At 39.1% G+C, this 20,884-nt stretch overlaps 1 protein-coding gene across 2 annotated transcripts in view; it reads left to right on the top strand.

Annotated features, from left to right (window-relative positions):
- The first annotated feature begins 2,798 nt into the window (after positions 1-2,798).
- The window catches only part of FBXL4 (F-box and leucine rich repeat protein 4), an 83,026-nt gene continuing 64,940 nt past the window's right edge, over positions 2,799-20,884 (top strand). Inside the window, exons 1-3 of one of the 2 annotated variants that reach the window (XM_040474226.1) lie at positions 2,799-2,942; positions 9,057-9,148; positions 20,198-20,315. The gene's annotated coding sequence lies outside the window, so the exon portion shown is untranslated. The remainder of the gene's footprint in view (positions 2,943-9,056; positions 9,149-20,197; positions 20,316-20,884) is intronic. The other variant, XM_040474225.1, reaches the window with a different exon arrangement.

The following is a 20,884-nucleotide window of genomic DNA, read 5'->3' as shown; positions in this document are numbered from 1 at the left end:
TGAGTGTTTTAAGAGTTAGAGACAAAGAAGAGTTTTGAACCTGCTGCTTCTTTGCCCGCCTCCCCATCTGAGTCGAACATTGTAACTTTTGAAGCGAACATAGAATGGATCATAACTAGCTTGCTGAGCTGGTTCTTTATGCACAATTAAGCTTTGTTGGGACTTTCTTTATTTGTAATAGCGCTGTTACGGCGTGGGATGCTATTCAGCTCCAAACAACATTCCATTTAATAACTAGGCATTAGTTCACCCATTAAATCAGCGCCATCACTAACTGATAAGTATCGCCCTTTTCCTTGGCCCCACTTGGCTCTTCCGCTTAGAGAATGAAGCATGGCAATGTTATGGCACTTGAGAGGAGAAGGTTGGAGGGAGGACAGACTGAGCCATGATGACCCAAATTCCTCTAGTCACAGAAATGGAACTTTGCCCCAGTCTTTCCCTTTCCTTAAACATAAACTTATATACTTCCCAAGCAGCACTCTAAGTGCCTTTAAAAACAAAACTAAACCAAAGCACTAAGCAAAACAAATAATAGCACCAACTACTATATCTCTTATACACCAAAGAGACAAAACTGTATTGGGGGGGTGTGCAAAAGATTTGCAACAAAAGATGTGAATGAAAATGTTCATAACAGCATCGTTTGAACATTGTTTGTCAAACCCAAAAAATAGCTCAATGTCCATTATGGTATATTTATACAGTGGAAACTCAAGAAACTACCACTATACTCAACATACTCAAAAACATGAATAGCTCTCACAAACCTAATGTTGAGAGAAAGAAGCCACACTGAAAAGAGTGTATAATGTATGAATCCAACTACATAAAGGCAAGAACCACTCTGCTATTAGAAGTCAGGAAAATGGCTACCTTTGGGGGGGAGTGAAGGATAGAGATTTAAGAAAACAAGGGGGTCTTCTGAATGCTAGTAATGACCTATTTTTTTTTTTTATCTGAGTGAATACATGAGTGTGTTCATTTTTCATGAAACTCTCCATTGGTATTTTGTGTCCTTTTCTGAATATATATTTTATACCTCGATGAAAAATTGATTTCAAAATAATGTTAGAAATGAGAAACTGTTTTAGTTAGACTGGGGCTGAGTGCCCTAAAGGTATCAACTCAATGAAGTCTCACGGGCAATCATAAAAGGGCAGGTTTTATTTACTCATTAGTGAATTTATTTGCACTCTACTTTTGATTTTATTTTATTTTATTTATTTTTTTTAATTTTTTTTCAACATTTTTTATTTATTTTTGGGACAGAGAGAGACAGAGCATGAACGGGGGAGGGGCAGAGAGAGAGGGAGACACAGAATTGGAAACAGGCTCCAGGTTCTGAGCCATCAGCCCAGAGCCCGACGCGGGGCTCGAACTCACGGAGCGCGAGATCGTGACCTGGCTGAAGTCGGACGCTTAACCGACTGCGCCACCCAGGCACCCCATACTTTTGATTTTAGAATGGACTTGAGATTTGCAGAAAAGTTGCAAAGTTGCAATGGTGGTACAGAAGATTCTGCATACCATTCATATATTCCCCCCTTATTTGTTAACATGTATTATAATAGTACATTTGTTACGACTAAGAAACCAACATTGGTACATAACTGTTAACTAAATTCCATCACTATTTTGCTAGTTTTCCCACTAACATCCTTTGCATGTTCTAGGATCCCATTCAAAATACCATGTTATGTGTAGTCAACCAAGTGTCCATCTGGTCTGTGACAACTTCTCAGTTTTTCCTTGTTATGTTTTTTTCCCATTAACTTGACAGTTTGTTCAGGTGTTTTGTAGGTTTTCCTGGTTTTTCTGATGTTTCAAGGTCAGACTGGGTTTATGACTTTTGAGGAAGAATATCATGGAGATGAAGTACCCCTTTCTCATCACAGCATATCAGGGTGCATGCTATAACTTGATTTATCACTGATGCTAATTTTCATCTGGCCAAGATAGTGTTTACCAGGTTTCTCCACAATAAAGCTTTTTTCTCCCTTCCATATTCTTTGGAAGCAAGTCACTAAGCTGCCCACACTCAAAAGAGACTGAAAATTAAACTTCAATTCTTTTTTAAAATGTCCAGTTTTGCATACAATTTTTACCACATATATCAGCTCAGTTCATATACTTTATAAATAAATATCTTTATTTTTCCTCTTTAGGAGCAATTAAATAGTAACGAGTAAGCATCTCTTCATTATTCAAGGTTTTTCCATCTTAATAAAACCTTGTAACGAGATCAATATAATGCAAACTTTAAAATAGTGGTATTGTATCTACTGAAAATAAAAGTAACCGAGTAAGGGAGATGTGAGAGCATCTCGTTCATGAGAGGTAATGGTCACAGTTTCCAAATGTTGTGAGGGAAATGAGTTTGCAGGACGGATTTGTATCTCGGGCAGAAGAGGTTTGCAGATTTGGTGAATTATGCCTCTAGAGCGCCTGTAATTTATTTTCCGCTTTTGCTCTGAGGACCTTACCACCCCTAGGCATCACCTGACCCACCAACTCTGGACTGCAAAAGCCCTAGCAGGAGTATACTACAGATGGCAGGCTGGCGCGAGGAAGGGATTACTCCTGCAGCGAATTTAAACCGCTGCCTGCTGGGGAGTAACTGGGCGATTTATAGGGCAAGACTGAGTCTGGGAAGTCTGTAGGAAGCTCCTCCCCTCAGCCTAGGACAGGGCGGTCCAGACTCAGCGCAGCGTCTCAGGCCAGAGCGGCGCCCCACCTCTCCCCTAGCTCCGCCCCTTCCCCGTCTCGGCCCCGCCCCTCCTCGTGGCCTTCGCGTCTTCCTTCCGGGTCGCGCTGGGCCGCGCTCGCCGCCGCCGCGCCGCAGCGCGGGACTCTGGGAGCCGCCCCCGCGCCGGCGTCTCCCGGTGCCGCCTGGGTCGCTGGTGAAGCCCACGGCGCGCACCTCTCCCGGACCCTACAGGGTACGGCCCTTCCTTTACTTCTTCCTCCTGCGGGTCTCCGTCTTCCTCCTTCGGCGCTGGGGCGGGGCCGGGCCAGGGCGGAGCGCCGCGCTTCGGGGAGCCTGGGCGCAGGGCAGAGGTCCCCACCGATCGCCCCTCCCCCGAAGCCCGCGTCGCGCTGCGGAGCTTGCTGGGCACCTGTGAATGGCTTACGTGCCTTGGGTGCTGCTTCTCTGTCCCGCTCTGTCTGCAAGGCGTGAGGCGTGCCGGCGTTCACCCTGCCTAGGGTTGTTTACACCACGGTGTCCCTGGGCAGTGCTGACCCAGCAGCCACCCCGTCGGCCACCTGCCCGGCTGTGTACTTGTTGCTCTTGTGCGTGTTGCCTTGATTTCCCTCTGGCATCGATGGTTTTTTACTAATCAGGCCCATGTCTTCAGGGCTGCCACAAGATACCGGCAGTTTCTATGTTTAGGGGTATCCTTAGAGTGTCGTGTTGACTTTAACCACCCACTGGGCTTCCTTGTCAACCTGTTTACAATGGGAGTGATTTTGGATTGCCTTGATGGTTCCCAAATGCTTATTGTCACATAGCCTCAAGAGGCCATCACTGATTGAAATATATACGGATAAATTGAAAGTTAAGGTGATATAAACCTGTGGTCAGGTAGTGGCGTTGACAGGATACCGTGTTTGGCGTTATGCCGTGGAGGACTGACTCTACGCCAGGGGCTGTGATCTTGCTTGTTCCAATTTGGTTGAGGACACAAGCTGCCTTTACTGCTGCCTGGCCTGTACTCCTCGGTATCAGGCACATTTTATCCTTAAAAAGCTCACCTAATGGGTCTGTAGATCTATACTGCATATTGTAGCTGTTGGTTAAGTAAAGGGACATTTTCCTAATACATCGTCAACTATCCCATAGTCCTTTATTAGATACTAAGTTATTGGCAGAAAGAGACGGTGTACTGGTCTTCCTAGTGGCAGTGTGCATCACCCTATGGTAGGAACTCTCTAATTTCTCATTGAATTGGATTCTTCTTTTCATGCTTCTTTTCTGAGTACCAACTTCTTACACTGTCTCAAATTTTGGCTTTTCTAAATCTTCAATTTCCTGCGCTTCTCTTCTGTTACTGACTTGAAAAGCAGAGAGGTCAACTCAATGTAAAATGGTTAATTTCTTCTCTATAATGCTGTGATCTAGTGATGCAATTATAGTACTCTGTACGTGGCATCTTAAAATATTGCTAACTGCTTATCTTTTACTTTGAACATGGTCAGTTAGCAAAAACTGCCCCTTTGTTCTTTGCTCTCTTAGTCTCTGCCTTAATTTTCCTAGGATCAACATTCTGTCTTAACTTAAGGAGCTAACTTTGCTGTCCTCTTAGACCTTTTGCCACATGAGGTGTGTGTGTGTGTGTGTGTGTGTGTGTGTGTGTGTGTGTGTATGTATTCACCTCTGTTTTTTTCTAGTACTTTTTTAATGTTTGTTTATTTTTGAGAGAGCACCTACAGGTTCTTGTGTAGGAGGGATAGAGAGAGGGAGAGAGAGAATCCCAAGCAGGCTCCTGTGTTATCGGCACAGAGCCAAAGGCCAGGCTTTATCTTACAAATTGTGAGATCACAACCTGAGCTGAAATGAAGAGCAGGCGCTTGACTGAGCCAAGCAGGTGCCTCTCTTTAAGTGCCTTTAATGATCTTATTCTTCCCATCTATAAATCTTTAACCTACCTCAAGAATATTTTCACGTGAGAAAGGAAGTAGGGCGCTTCCCCCCACCCAAAATGGTTAGGCAGTGATCCCATCTTTATTTGTTGGATTCTGTTTTTTCCTACTGATAACAAATACTCCATTTATCCAAGGCCTTAATTCTTGTGTATTCTTAGGATGTTTTCTGAACTGTTGTTCAGTGATCTCTGGCTTCTTGTGCTGATACCGTGCTGCTTTTCTTATTCTAGCTTTATAATGTGTTTAATATCTAGTGATTAAAATAGTGTCTGGTATGTTGTAGGCCACTAAATATTTTTGGAATGATGACACTTGGTAGGGGTAACTTGATTTCCTTGTTACTCCTCCCTGCTCCCCCCCCCCCCTTAAAGTCTCTTGTCTATTCTTGAAATTATTTTTTAGCTAGACTCTTTCATGGTGAGTTGAATCATTAACCATTGTCAGATAATAAATCCCTTTTCTTGGTACCTCAGAACTCGCCATGTAGAGTTGCTCCTCAGAGTTGTAGGTAGAAAAGCAGCTGTTCAAAATCCTCCTGTCTCTAGACTTTGCATTATGTTATTTACCAGTAAGTGTAGTGTGTCTTGTCAGCTATGACTCAGGACTTTCTCTACGTGGTTTCAGCAGCTCTGAGGGATAAGTGCCAATAAAAGTGATACCCAGGACAGCCCCATGTCCATTTGTATTTTACCATCCCAACTGGACATCTTAAATGTAATGAATTTTCAAGTGCTGCTGTAATAGATCCTTAGAAACTTTATTAGATTATAAAATAAATATATACATTCTTCAAAAAAAGTCAAGTAATACAGAAGTAGCCAGAGGAGAAAGTGAAAGTGTTGTGTGCCCACCTACCCCATAACTCCATTTCCCAGAGATCATTACTTAATCATTTGTTCTCTCTCCTTCCAGACATTAAAAATACATATGTATAAGTCTACATTTATTTCATAAATGGCACTGTACTATATATATTATATATATATATAATATATATATAATTTTCTATAATTTCCAGCTAGTAATAATTGATGAGCCTCTTTCTATGTCACTGCATTTAACATTATCTTTTTAAAGTCTTTTTGGTATTTCAGTGTAGGAATAACCTAAAATTTATTTAACTGATCCCCCTGTTGATATTTAAGCTATTGCAAATTTATTTCTATCAGAGACAAACTGCAGGGATCATTTTTGTATGTATATATTTATTTGCACTTTTGTTTATTTCCTTCATGTAAATGCTTAGATAAGCAACTGCTGGGTCAAAGGCTGTATACATTTTAAATTATGATAGATTGTCATATTGCTCTTCAAAAGGTATTGGAAGAGTAAATTTATATACTTTATAAGAATGATGCTGCTACCATATCATTGCCAAGATTTGTCACAGATCTGAGATTTTACCCTACTTGCAAGCCAACAGTTTCATGGATACTGGCAGAAGACATGAGACTCCTGGGCCAGAGACAAAGCACAGCAACAGCAGTAACCAGAGTATCATCGTTTTCTTGTGCTTCTTCCTTGAACCCCAGTTTCTGTGGGGTGATGTGATAAGGACTAGGTGACTGTAGCACACACAGTAGATTGCATTATAGGACAGGAAGCCTGAGTGTAGGAAACCTGAATCTTTCATTATGGGCTGCAAGTAAACTTGCTTAACCTTTGCCCTACAGAGAGGCATTATATTTATTTTGCTGGTTAATAAACAAACCTGCCCTCTGCTCCAAAGGGAAACCTCTCTTTACCATGGACGTTTGCTATGTAGACATCCTTGAAAAAATAATCTGGAACAGAGGCCATCAGTGCCTCTGCTTATAAGGCCTACAGAAACATGAGAGACCTGTCAAGAATTGTCTCAAAACATAGGTGTTAAGATGATACCATCATTTTTACTTTTTTTTTTTACATTTTAGTAATTTTATGGATGAAAAATGCTATTTTTTTTACTCTTAATTTTTATATTTCTTTGCTTATTGGTGGAGTTAAATATCTATAAATGTTTACTGGTCATTTGTACTCTTTGGAACTTACATGTTCTTCCTCTTTGCTTAGTTTTCTGTTGAAGTATTTCTGTTTTTCTTAGTGGTTTGTAATAGTTCTTTACATGTTGTGGCTCTTAGTGACTTGGTATACCATTTGATAATATTTTTTTTTCATAGTCTGTATTCTTTTAATGTTTCTGGGAACTTTTGCTATATATACATTTTTATAGTATTTATGTTGTCAGTTCTATTATTCTCTTCATGACCTCTGAATTTCTACCCCAAGATTATTAAGATACTTTGTACATATTCTCTTAATTGGATATTTTGTATCATAAATTTAGATTAAGAAATAGTTGCTATGTTAATATCCTAAATTTACTTTTCTAAATATCTGGATATTTTTCTAAAACATTTATTTTCATAAGCCATCCTTTCCCTGTTGTTTTCATTTGACACATTTATTATGCTATATTATTTTTTCTTCAAAATTGACAAATTAGTAAGTAAAATATGTTGGTTTCCTACTGTGACTACGAATGTGGTTGAATTCATCCTATGTGTAATCGCTTGGATTTTAATCTTACAAAATACAAAATATCCTTTTTTCCTTGTTTAATGATTTTTTTTGCCTTGAAGTCTATACTGTCTGATATTACTGTTGGCATCTCTGTCAGTTTTGTGTGTGCCAGATCTATATTGCCCATGTTTAATTTTAATCAGCCTACATCATTTTGCTTTACTTGCCTCTCTTGTAAACCTCAGACATCATATAGCTGGACGTTTCTTTCTCCAGTCTTTCCCCTGTCTTAAACTGAAAGTCTGTAAGAGAATAATTACAGATTCACATGCAATGATAAGAAACAATATAGAGAAATGCCTATGTACACTTCACCTAGTTTCCTCCTGTGGTGCATCTTGCATAACTAAAGTATAATATTACACCTAGGAAATTGACATTGGTACAATCTACAGACCTCATCTAGATTTCATAACTTTCACGTGCTCTCTTGGGTGTGTTTGCATTTAATTCTCTGTAGTTTCATATAGATCTTGTGACCACCACCATAGTCAAAATACAGAACTGTTCCATTACAGAGATTCCTTGTGCAAAAGGCTTTATCTTTTCATAGGAAAATTTAACCTATTCATATTTATCTTTTTTCTTCTCCCTTGCAAGTTTGGAAATTATAAAACCATCTGTATAATTGTTTCCCTTATACTTCCTTTTAATAATATGAGACTGTGACTCCTTGCCTTCCCTACATTCTTAGTTTTATTGACTTCATTTCTTTTTTATATTACTTGTTTTTCCCCAACCATCCTTTTCACCTTCACCAGTACTGTGTCTGTAATGATTCAAATTTGACTGTAAAGTCACTAGTGACTTGAATATTATGTCTTTCCCTTTTAAAAATATTTATTTTGGGGCGCCTGGGTAGCTCAGTCAGTTAAGCGTCCGACTTCGGCTCAGGTCATGATCTCACAGTTTGTGAGTTCGAGCCCCGCGTCGGGCTCTGTGCTGACAGCTCAGAGCCTGGAGCCTGCTTCACATTCTGTGTCTCCCTCTCTCTCTTCCCCTTCCCTGCTCATGCTTTGTCTCTCTCTGTCTCAAAAATAAATAAACATTAAAAAAAATAAAAAATAAATAAAAATATTTATTTTAACTCTTTTGTTTTTTGATTGGAATACTTTTTAAAGACTGTTTTTAAGGAGAGTTATGGGAAGTATGTTTGCATGTCAAGAAATATTTTTCATTTTGTTGTTTGTTTTTCTTTTTTTTTTTTTTTAATTTTTTTTTTCAACGTTTATTTATTTTTGGGACAGAGAGAGACAGAGCATGAACGGGGGAGGGGCAGAGAGAGAGGGAGACACAGAATCAGAAACAGGCTCCAGGCTGCGAGCCATCAGCCCAGAGCCTGATGCGGGGCTCGAACTCAGGACCGCGAGATCGTGACCTGGCTGAAGTCGGACGCTTAACCGACTGCGCCACCCAGGCGCCCCTGTTGTATGTTTTTCTGTGTGAATAAGAGTTTACGTACATTTTTTCTTCTGTAGAATTTCTGAAATATTACATTATATTCTAGCATGTACTTGAATTTTCATCAGCTTCAGTCTCTTGAATCCATTTTATATAGGCATTAGGTTTCTTGCATTTGTATTCCAAGTCACTTACCATTTTTTCATTTAAATTTTTAACTTTAGCCACCATGTTTTTAATTTCAAAGACCTTAACATTTTTAAAAAATTAGTTCTACTTGTTTTATGAATCCCATACTCTATTAATCCACACGAAAGATAACAACTGTTATTTGACAGTGCTCTTCTATCATTTATTAACTTTTTATTGGAGACCATTTGTTCTAATTGCCCAACTTGTTTCCTGGTCTTTAAGATGGCTAATTCTACTCATATCTATAAATGCAGATCTATGTTGACTGATTTGTACCTGGTTGGGAATCTCTGTGGTCATGAAGGTCACTGTTCACTCTTCTGGACAGGTAATTTCCTAAAGCCAGGTGAGTGGTAGGGGCTCTGTGATGCTGCTTTGTGCTAGACATAATGAATGGGCAGGACATGCCAACTAATAGGTATCTTTCAGGGTATGCTGGTCAAGAAGAGGCCAATAAAGTAGGGCTCCCATAAACAAGCCGGTATGGGGATACTAAATCTCCAGTTTGACTTTGTTTTGGTCCAAAACAAAGACTGAAATCGAAAGCACACAGAACAGTTCCATTACCCTACGAATTCCTTTGTGAGGGCCGTTTGTAATCATTGGAGTCAACCCCTGTCTTTTCCCCTAACTCTCTGGCAACCACTGACCTGTTTGTCTTCCCTATGGTTTTGCTTTTCCCTAGAGTCTTATAAATGAGGTTATACAATATGTAGCCTTTCAGTGTGGCTTCTTTCACTTACAAAATCATTTTAAGATTCATCTGTGCTGTTGGCTGAATCAATGGTTCATTCCTTTTTATTGCTGAGTAATATTTCATTGTATGGATAGTTGTTTAATCTTTCATCTGTTGAGGGATATCTTGGAGTGATTATGAATAAATATATAAACATTTGTGTACAGATTTTTGTCTGAAAATAGGTTTTATACACTTGAATAAATAAAGTAGGAGTGAGCTTGCTAGATGTTTTGGTGAGGGTATGTTGAACTGTATTATAAACTGCCAAAGTTTTCCAAAGTGGCTATACCACTTTGCATTCCCACCGGCAATGTTTGCAGCATCCAATTTGGTATCATCTTAAAATTTCATTAATCTATAATTAACTGTTCCCAGGTTTAAGATATTAAATACTATCTGTCCCAGGGTTTACCTTTTTGAAATTATGCTTGACATTGCTCTTAAGTAAAATGTTTGCTAGGATACACAAAAATATGCAATAAAAGAAGAAAATGATAAATTGGACTTAATAAAAATGGAAAACTTTTCTCTTTAAAAGATATTATCAAATAGATGAAAAGCCAGGCACAGACTGGGAGAAAGTGTTTGCAAAACATATCTGATAAAAAAAACTTGTATCTAGAATGTATAAAGAACTCTTACAACTCAATAATATGAAACCAAGAAAACCTGATTTTAAAAATGGACAAATTAGACATCTCACTAAAGAAGATACAAACGGCAAATAAAGATATAAAAAAATGTTCTACGTCATTAAAACAAGATATTTCCACCCACCCACTGGAATGGCTACAGACTGACAGCATTAACTACTGATGAAGGTGTGGAACAACTAGAATTGTCATACACTGCTGGTGGAAATGTAAACTGCCGCAGCCATTTTAGAACCATTTTGGCACAACAAAACGAAATGTTTATCAGCAGGTGACAGGATATGTCCACATAATAGGTATGATTCAGCAGTAAAAGGGAACAAACTGCTGATACACATAATAACAGGGATAAATCTTAAAGATAGGCTGTGCAAGATAAACTAAACAGAATACAGATATATTATTTCACTTATGTAATTCTAGAATAAAGGACAATCTGACTTACAGTGATAGGAAGCAGATTATTTTTTATCTGGTGCAGGAAGTGGATGGGACGGGACACCTGAGTGGCTCACTCAGTTAAGCATCCGACTCTTGATTTTGGCTCAGGTCATGATCTCGCGGTTTGTTAGTTCAAGCCCTGCATCGGGCTCTGTGCTGGCAGTGCACAACCTGCTTGGGATTCTGTCTCCCTCTCTCTCTGCTCCTCTCCTACTCGTGTGCGTGTACATGTACTTGCACCCTCTCGCACTCTCTCTCAAAATAAATAAGTAAATTTAAAAAAAAAAAAAAAGGAAGTGGATGGATGATTGGAAGGGAGCACCAAGGAAACTTTTGTGCTGAATGGAAACATTCTATATTTCAGTTCTGGAAATGATTACATTGGTATGTGTCTTTGTCAGTGAAGACAGAAAAGGGCAGGCCACTTCTACACCCCCAGTCCCACCTTTAAGCCCTACCGGGCAGGGTCTCAGGCACTACTTACTCAGAATCTGTTGAGAGAGAGGAGGGGCAGTCAGCACTATGCAGGGCCAGGCAGAGGCATCCAGCGCCTAAGAGCAGATTCCCACACAACCCCGGGTTCCTCTTCCTCTCTGCTCTTTGTGACCCTAGGAAGGGGACATGTTGGGGCCTGGGCCTGCAGCCGGGAGCAAGAACTCCTGACTCTGATTTGCAAATTGGGAGTTTGGCTAATGTTTTAAGGCCTAGGGCCCTGGCACCCTAAAGAAAGCCCTGGTGGTGGGAGTGAACTTCACTGCCCCTGTTTAAAATGTATTGATAACATTGATCAGATTAAGCCGGCTTAACCAAATGCCAGAATAACCCTAAACTGTAAAGAAGGAGGCGATCAGACCTGGTTTCTCCAGGCCAGACACAAAACTTTTGTTTTGTTTCCTTTTTTTGTGTGTGTTTTTAAACAAAACAAAACATTGACTCCTTAATTCCTTTCTCTTGCTACTAAAGAATGGTCATCAAGTGTTTCATAAATTGAGATTTGGTTGTTAAAGTATAGGAAAGAAAGAGAAAACATTCTGCAAAACTAACCATGATCAATTTCTTTTTTTTTTTTTAATTTTTTTTTCAACGTTTATTTATTTTTGGGACAGAGAGAGACAGAGCATGAACGGGGGAGGGGCAGAGAGAGAGGGAGACACAGAATCGGAAACAGGCTCCAGGCTCCGAGCCATCAGCCCAGAGCCCCACGCGGGGCTCGAACTCACGGAGCGCGAGATCGTGACCTGGCTGAAGTCGGACGCTTAACCGACTGCGCCACCCAGGCGCCCCTTTTTTTTTTTTTTAATTTTTTTTTGATCAATTTTTTTTTTTAATTGATTCCAAATTTTAATCCGTGTTTTCTGACGAGTTTATTTGTAATTTGACTTCCTCTGTACTTCCTGCTTAGTCCTCACCGATCATTCATCACCTCAGCAGAAGTTTTGAAATGCTACTTTTTGTAGTTTTGAGTGCTACTTTGATTCCCAGAAGAGAAAGAAGTACTGTTTGTCTTTGGTTTTCAGGATTTTTCCTCCACCTTTAGATTTTTCTTTCTCAGTGGTTCCCCTGCCTTCTTTTGCTCTAGATTTTCAAGAATCTTTGAAGCTGGATAGGAGGCTCTATTTTCCCAGTTCCTACGCTTGGTTCAGTTAAGAACTCTACACATTTACGGGGCGCCTGGGTGGCGCAGTCGGTTAATCCGACTTCAGCCAGGTCACGATCTCGCGGTCCGTGAGTTCGAGCCCCGCGTTGGGCTCTGGGGTGATGGCTCAGAGCCTGGAGCCTATTTCCGATTCTGTGTCTCCCTCTCTCTCTGCCCCTCCCCCGTTCATGCTCTGTCTCTCTCTGTCCCAAAAAAAAAATAAATAAACGTTGAAAAAAAAAAACATTAAAAAAAAAAAGAACTCTACACATTTATTCTATATTGGGGCCTTGTTGGATAAAAACTAATCAGAGTAAAAGTGTTTTAACTGGAGGAAGATTTACTTAGAGGAAGAGAGAGGCACATCAAGTAGTAATATTCCGTCTCCGGTAGTCTCCTTACTGACAGTGTTACATTATTTTAATATAGTACATTGTAATGTAAATAATTATGGTGAAGACAGAGGGCTGCTTTGCCTCCGTCTGTGCTCCTTTGTAGCTCATCTAATACCAGAACTGTATCAACTTGTCTTTTTACCCTTGCTCTTTTTTATTACTGCCTTTCTCAGCTTGTCTGTGCCCTCTTGCTCCTAGGTTATCACTTTTTCTAAGAATTTACTTTTCATTCATAATTTTTCCAGTTCTTAATCATCCTCCGGTCTTTAACATAGATTTGGAGTGCTAAAAAAAAAAAAAAAACTTCATTGTATTTGAGAAAATAGTTTCCTTTTACCTTTCCAATCATCTCTTTCATGAATCTTTCTTTAATTTCAATCAGTTTCTTTGTAGCCAAGGTCAAGTCTCTTTTATGGGTTCTGGGGCTGCTTTTGTACTAACAGAGGTTACTACTTTTTTACATTCTCTTTGAAAAGTAAAATTTCAATATGTATACTATTCCTTATTGGATGGCTTCAAAGAAGGTCCTACATTTGATTCTTACCTATTGTGTTTCGGTTTTTATTATCCATTTTTTCCCCTCTTTTGCTCTGTATCAAGGTATGGAGCTCCTTTTGCTTCATTTTTCCATCTACGTAAGGTTCTTACCTTGAAGAGTCTCTGGCTTCATTTCTGTGTTTATTTTAATTCTGTCCAGCCATCTCCTCTGCCGGTCTTCAAAAAACAGAACAAGTGCTTCTTGAGCATATATTGGCATGTGCTAGGCCCTAACAGTGTAGTTACCATTCAGTGACATCTCAGAACTTGAGGAATTCATTGTCTGGGAGGGCAGAAAAAATGTCTCACCATGTAAGAAATGACCCAGAAAATGTAAGAGCAGAGAAACAGTGAGTGAGCTGACGGACCCTAACAGATGAATAAGGGGGTGCCAAGTGGGGGAAGAACAGGGGCATTCCAGAGCAGCCCAGCCTCAGTGGAAGACTTGAAGACGCTGAGGTGTGCAAGCCCAGGTGTGGTGAGGGCCAGGCGGATGTTCTACGGCAAGAGTGGTGAGTGTGTAGAAGTGGAAGGGAAGGGGAGAAGACTGGTGCCCAGGTAGGTGGAGCATTCTGGAGTATTTTATCAGAAAGTCAGCCTTCGTTCAGTGGTACCTCTGTATATTTGAGGATGAAGAGGAAGAAGCCCCGGGGAGAAGTGCTCCAACAAGAGGAGGAGATATAAGAGCATGTGATGGCAGAGAAGCCTGGAGGGGGCAGGCCAGGAAAGGGGGCTGCTTCGGAGGGGCAGCTGCTGCCCTGAATTCAAATCTGATTCCATCCACTCTTCTTGACCGCTGTGTTCCTGCATGCGCCCGTGTCTTGATTGCAAGACACCTCTCCTCAAAAGCGTGTCTCTTGGTCCGTTTCAGCAGGATTCAGAAATGATACCATTTCACGTTTGGCCTTTCTTCTTGACACCTTACCACATTATGCACTCTTACATTTTGGTATGATGCTGCGGAGCGGCCCCGACCCCCGTTTTCCCCCAGCTCTTCTCGGGCACGTCTCCGCGGGCCGCTCTGCGGAGGTACCGTGATGGGGATTGCCTTCGGTGTCTGGCCGTGCCTTGTTGCCCGTCCTCTTTCCTTTTCCCGGATCTTCTCACTGGACGCGGAGAATCCTCCTTGAGTTTTCAACTTGTCTCTAGCTTCTTGCCTCCCACTGTGAACCTAGCCTTGGCGTGGTCCTGGCTGCGGTTCCTTCTGATTGCCTCCTTTTGTTTATTGTATGAAAAGCCCTTTCCATCCCTCCTCTTCCCCGTGCCGGGGCTCTAGCCGCCTTCTCTGCAGCGCCTGCCATCCTGCTTCTCTCCGCCTCATCGACTCCCCATCTCACTTCAAATCTCAGTAGAAAACATATGTTCTCCCTTGTCTACACCTCTTAATTTCTCTTCTCCGCTGTTACTGCTTTCTCTGCAATTGTATTATTTAACTTTGTTAAGCATTTTAGAATATGAAAGATGTAGTTGAAAATAAAGTTGTATTATAATAAAATCATGTCGTGTAAAGCACGTTGTTTCCCAAGGAGTATGAGAGTCTCAGGATAGAAGTTCAAATGGCTGTCGTTCTGTATTCCTTGATTGTGCTAGTAGAAAAGTTCCATGTGTTGTGGAGAATTTCTCACCTCCTAGCCATTGTTGGCGAGTAATTGGATTAAATGACTAACAAGATAACAATCACCCTATTTCTAATTCTGACTTGTTAAGTGGAAAATAATATTTGTATATGTTAGAGTTTTCGAAATTAAAGGTGCATTTTGAATGAACCAGAAAAGAAAATGCCTCTCAAAAGGTATATTTTGTAATCATCCTTTTGGACCAGTTTAGTGTAACAGACTAATATTTATTTATTTGAACCAGGTGGGAAAAGTCATTTTGCCTTTGAATCCCATTCTCCCCATAAAATAGAGTTATTGTATCTTTTACATTTGGTTCATTGCCCATTGGGATATTCATTGGTTATCACAAATTGCCTCCATGCCTTGGCTAAAGTCCAGACAGTACGTAGACGATTTGGACTTAAGCATTGGCCATTGCCGCCCACATGAGTCCTGAGACTATGGCTCCAATCCCCTTTTCAGCTTCATTTGCCAGGGAAAAGTAGAGTGAGCTAGCCTTTCTTCTCCATATGTTCTTCCCCAGCCGCCCCAAACATTTTGATGTGTCATCTGAGTGATTGGAAAGGAGTTTAGAATCAATGAAGGGTGTTAACAATGGGTTTGCACATTTCCTTTTTTATTTCTATGCCTTGTTTATTTTCAAAAAGCAGGTTTTAACTTTATTACATTTTTCTGAATAGTACTGCTGGAAAAGAATAAATGTATTTGCTTTTTCAGTGTACTATACACTGCTTTTCCTTCTTTCAAAAATTTCTTTTGTCATTTTTAGCTTTATCTTAAAAAATAACAATTATTGTTATTCGTGGTTGGAAAAAATAAAGCATCCATTTACATTTCTCTTCTACTCTGCAGAAGTTTGAATACATAATACATATATTTACAGTTTATAACTCACTTTTACATATGTTGCTTCAATGTAAAATTTTACTGTAACACAGCTTTAAAATGATATTGCTCATATGGCACTCTTGCTGCTTTTGATATTATCCCATATTCTGTAGTAGTAAAAGCTAGCTGGGAAACAGAAAGTTTGTGGCTTAGTATGTCAAATAGAATTTGGCTATCCCAATTTGTCTCCATCGTTTTGCCCAGAATGATTGTGAAAGTTCACATGAATGATGATATCTTATTTTGCAGATGTATCTTTGGTTTTATGAAAATTTTACTTTCTGATAAATGCAGTTTTATAAAGAAAGTGAAAGAAGCTTATTCAAAGCAGTTTACAGACTGTGGAGTGAGAAGTGATGTCCAAAGATTATAAAGCCAGACCCATCCGTCCACCTTGCAGGTGGTCTATCTGTCACGCTCATGAAGATTTCCAGGAATAAAACTTGCAGTCTTCCAGTTGTCTGTCACTTGAGTTGGATACTTATAAATTGTTCTTTATTTCCTAAATTTCATTTTGCAGTTTATTTTATTCTTTTTCTTTTAAGAGACAGAAGGACCAAATAAATTCTTTGGGAAATTACCCCTGTTGATTTACCTGGGAGCCTATTTTGGAATGAAGTGTATATGATCAAAGAGTTGTATCATTTTAAATTTTGGCATTAAATATTTGAGATTTGTGCATTTGTAAATTTTTTCTTTGCAACAGATTTATACTTGTGGTAGGTGAAATATTTGAATAAAGAAGTGCATACTAGATAATTATTTTTTCCCACACTGATAACATGACCTATACTTTAGCACTTGGTGTTACATTTTCTGAGGTGAATCCAAATTGTCGATTCCTGGTACATCAACTCTAGGAACATGTGCTGCAGACCCACCTTATTTATTTTAATACATGTTTTGTTACTCTTCTCCAGAAATTGTCTTGTTCAGATTGTTCTATTATTTCTTGTTCTTGGAGTGCAAGTTCCTCCACTTAGTGAGTCTGCCTACTGACTGTCCTTCATCGTGGTTCATTTTCTCTTGTAGTCTGTGAGTTTTTACTGTGCCCTATCTTTTGTAAGGGTTTAGTCTGTCCTGTGTCATGGAAGCATCCCCGCAGAGAGGTTTCCCATCTACCCCTATCAGCTTCTAAAGTTTTACCAGCTCAGGACTACTTTTTTGGGGTTTTTTTGGGGGCCTTAGGGATGGGGTAGCGTGAATTTAGGCCCATGCTTTTTGGCTTAGGGATGAAGGTAGTATGAATTTAGGCCCATGCTCTTTATGAGGCATGATATATGCCTAATAGGGTCTGATTTCCCTCTAGCAACTTTTCTCCATTGCCTAAATTGGTGTCCTGTCTTCTTAGGCTTCTTGGCCATTGAGCTAAGTTTTTATATACCTGGTTTCACAGATAGGATGATCTTTCCTAATGTTTGGCTTTATGAAGATCTTCCAGAGGTCACCTCTGGCTTGAAATAACCTTTCTGCATGGGTGTTAGAAGGTCCCCTAATAACCATTAAAGCCTGTAACTGGTTCCGAGAGTTGTATTAGCTTCAGCTCCTGCTCTGTGCTGTTTGTTTCTCACAGCTGTGGATTTTCCTCACTTGTTTTAAGCTCAGTTCTTTCATTACTGTTTTACTGGTTATATTTCAGTGTGTTTGCATCTGGCTGGGATTAAGAGGCACAAGAATTCTGTTATATAATTTTAAATTATTTTAGACTTTTATAGTGTTTTTTGTTTGCCCATCACCTTGCTGTCAACATGACAATATTTTGTACCTACCATGTTCTTCGTACTTTGAGAAATGAAGATCTTTGGCTGGATTCCCTCCTTCAAGAAACTTAGTTTTAGTGTAAACGCTTGTGGAGCTAAGGTATATATCTGATACCAAGGTGGTGTCAGAGACTAAACATAGTAAAGTGGCTGGAAAAGGAATGATAGAGGCAGACAGACCTAGAGTAATACAGTGTTTAGAGGTTGACTGAGTTGACTGGGTTAGACAAATAGATGTGGGTCTAGCTTGAGGAGAACCTTGGAAGGTCAAACTCAAGAACTTAGATTATGTCTTATAGGTAAGAAAAAAATTATTGAAGGCTTTTGAGTGGCAGGGACATTTAAGGTATTAGTCTTAGTGTTAAAGTTTTGAAAGGCTCACCCATCACTCTACTAAAGAAAAGTTACATTTTCTTAGGAGAAGTTAAACTTCTGTTAAACTTCTAAACCTTAGGCACAGGCATGAGTATATTTGAATTCCTTGTTTGTGTAGACCAGAGGTACCTACTCAACATGGACAGAGGTTAAGCCTGTGTTACAAACTAATAATGTTGGCTGGGAATAATGGCTGCCTGGAGAGTATAGAGCTCTTCTAACAGGGGGTCCTTTGATTTTTTAAGGGTTGCAACCTAGTCAGACTTTTAAAAAATACTATTTGAGTATGGTATTGGTACAAATATAGACATATAGATCAATGGAAACAGAAAAGAGATCCCAGAATAGACAGCCCATGCTTATATGATCAATTAATCTATGACAAAAGAGACAAGACTCTACAATGGGGAGTAAACAGTCTCTTCAATAAATGCTGCTGGGAAAACTGGACATCTACATATAAAGGAATGAAACTGGACCACTTTCTAACAGCATACACAAAATGGATTAAAGACCTAAATGTGAGACCTGAAACCATAAAAATCCTAGAAGTGAACCTAGATAGTAGTTTCTTTGACATTGGTTTGAGCAACATTTTTCTACATGTGTCTCGAAAAGCAAAAATAAACCATTGGAGCTACATCAAAATAAAAAGCTTTTGCACAGCAAAGGAAATAGTCCACAAGACAAAAAGGCATCCTACTGAATGGAAGAAAATATTTCAAATCATATATCCAGTAAGGGGTTAATATCCGAAATATATAAAGAACTCATGCAACTCAGTACCAAAAAAAAACCAAAAAAACAAACAAAAAAAAAAACCCAAAAAACCAGTCTGATTAAAAAATGGGCAGAGGACCTGAATAGTCATTTTTTCAAAGAAGACATACAGATGGCCAACAGACACATGAAAAGATGCTCAGCATCACTAATCATGAGGGAAATGCAAATCAAAACCACAATGAGATATCACCTTACACCTGTCAGAATGGCTAAAATCAAAAAGACAAGAAATAACAAGTGTTGGTGAGGATAGGAGAAAAAGGAACCCTCATGCACTGTTGGTGGGAATCTAATTGGTATAGCCGCTGTGGAAAACAGTATGGAGTTTCCTCATAAAATAAAAAATAGAAATACTGTGTGATCCAATAATTCTACTACTGGCTATTTACCTAATGAAAACAGAAACACTAACACAAAAAGATACATTCACCTCTATGTTCTTTGCAGCATTATTTATAATAGCCAAGATATGGAAGCAACTTAAGTGTCCATTGATAGGTGAATAGATAAAGGTGATGTGTGTGTGTATGCACACACACAGGAATATTATATGGCCATAAAAAAGGATGAGATCTTGTCATATGTGACAACACGGATGGACCTAGATGGTATTACACTAATTGAAATAAGTGAGACAGAGAAAGACAAATACCATGTGACTTCACTTATATGTGGAACCTAAAAACACAAATGAATAAACAGAATCAGACCTATAAATACAGAGAACACTGTAAGTTGTCAGAGGGAAGGGGGTTGATGGATGGGCTAAATAGGTGAAGGGGAGTGGGAGATACAGGCTTGCAGTTATGGTATGAATAATTGATGGGAATAAAAAGCACAGCATAGGGAATATAGTCAGTGATATTGTTATAGCATGATATGGTGACAGATGGTAGCTACACTTGGGGTGAGCACAGTATAAGTGTATATAGTATAGTGTAGAGATGCTGAATCACTATGTTTTACATATGAGCCTAATGTAACATTGCATATCAATTATAATCAGAATTTTTAAAAAACAAAAATAAACAATGAGATAAAAAGTACTGTTTGGTCCCCATAACATATGTCTGCCCACATACTTTGACCCGTAAGCTATAGGTTTGTAGCGTTTATATAGAAAGGGGTCATTATATTTTTACTACATTCTGTCATGAAATTTTGTTTTTTCATTAAAATTTTTTTTAACGTTTATTTATTTTTGAGAGGCAGAGCATGAGCAGGGAAGACTAGAGGGAGGGAAACCAAGAATTCGAAGCAGGCTCCAGGCTCTGAACTGTCAGCACAGAGCCTGTCTTGGGGCTCAAACCCATGAACCACAAGATCATGACCTGAACCGAAGTCGGACACCTAACCGACTGAGCCACCCAGGTGCTCTTGTCGTGAAATTTTAAATAAATTATTCAGAATTGTCCACAAGATTCAGAAACATGTAACCTGTTCAGTTAGAAAGTTCTATATCAAATAAATAGCTGTTTATGTTTATCTGTCTAAAAGATGATCTATAATCTTTTTGGGTTATTTAACTTCCTAAATTGGAAATAAAAGTATCTTCTGAAACTCTTATAGGTAAAAGAATGTGACATTTCAACATTTGAACCTGAAATCAGCATGCAATTTTCAAGGCACATGGATGAATGCCAACTTTTACATTTCCTGTGTGTATCCTGTGACCATTCTCTCTGGGGTGAGTGATTTCTAAGAGTATCTGGCAGCTAACCAGATGCCAGCCAGCCATGGACTGCCCTAACAAATACTGCTAAGAGTTATAAATTAAACACTGTCTGGTGATCTGTGATGTGTAAGGCAGTTAATTTAGTTGGTCTGGATTAACTGTCAGCTCCAGAAAACTATATTCCCATAATGTGAAATCTGTACTTAGCATGTTTGGAGGTAAGTAATAATTAACAATAGGGAATCATTTGTTAAAATGTAAAATTAAAAATGCCTTAAGATTCTTTCAGATTCACAGCAGTGTTTTAGTGGTTCACCATATATTTTAAATAATTTTAATTCTAAAAGTTCAAGGATTTTAGTATTTTTTGAAAGATAGAACTTTGTATGAAATAGTTTTTTGGATCATATATGCCTTCCATTGCCTTATAATATCAGTTTTGCTTCCCACATAGCATAGAATTATATACATTTTCAATATTTAGGTTTCTTAAAAAATATATTTGATAAGTTATGCCAGAGATTTCACATTTACAGTGAGTTTGCTTTTTCAGTTTCATTCTGGGAAATTATATTGGGGGG

This window comes from Herpailurus yagouaroundi, unplaced genomic scaffold (assembly GCF_014898765.1).
Source record: "Herpailurus yagouaroundi ecotype Mexico unplaced genomic scaffold, PumYag 139, whole genome shotgun sequence".
NCBI lineage: Eukaryota > Metazoa > Chordata > Mammalia > Carnivora > Felidae > Herpailurus > Herpailurus yagouaroundi.
This window is presented reverse-complemented; position numbering and strand designations above follow the sequence as displayed.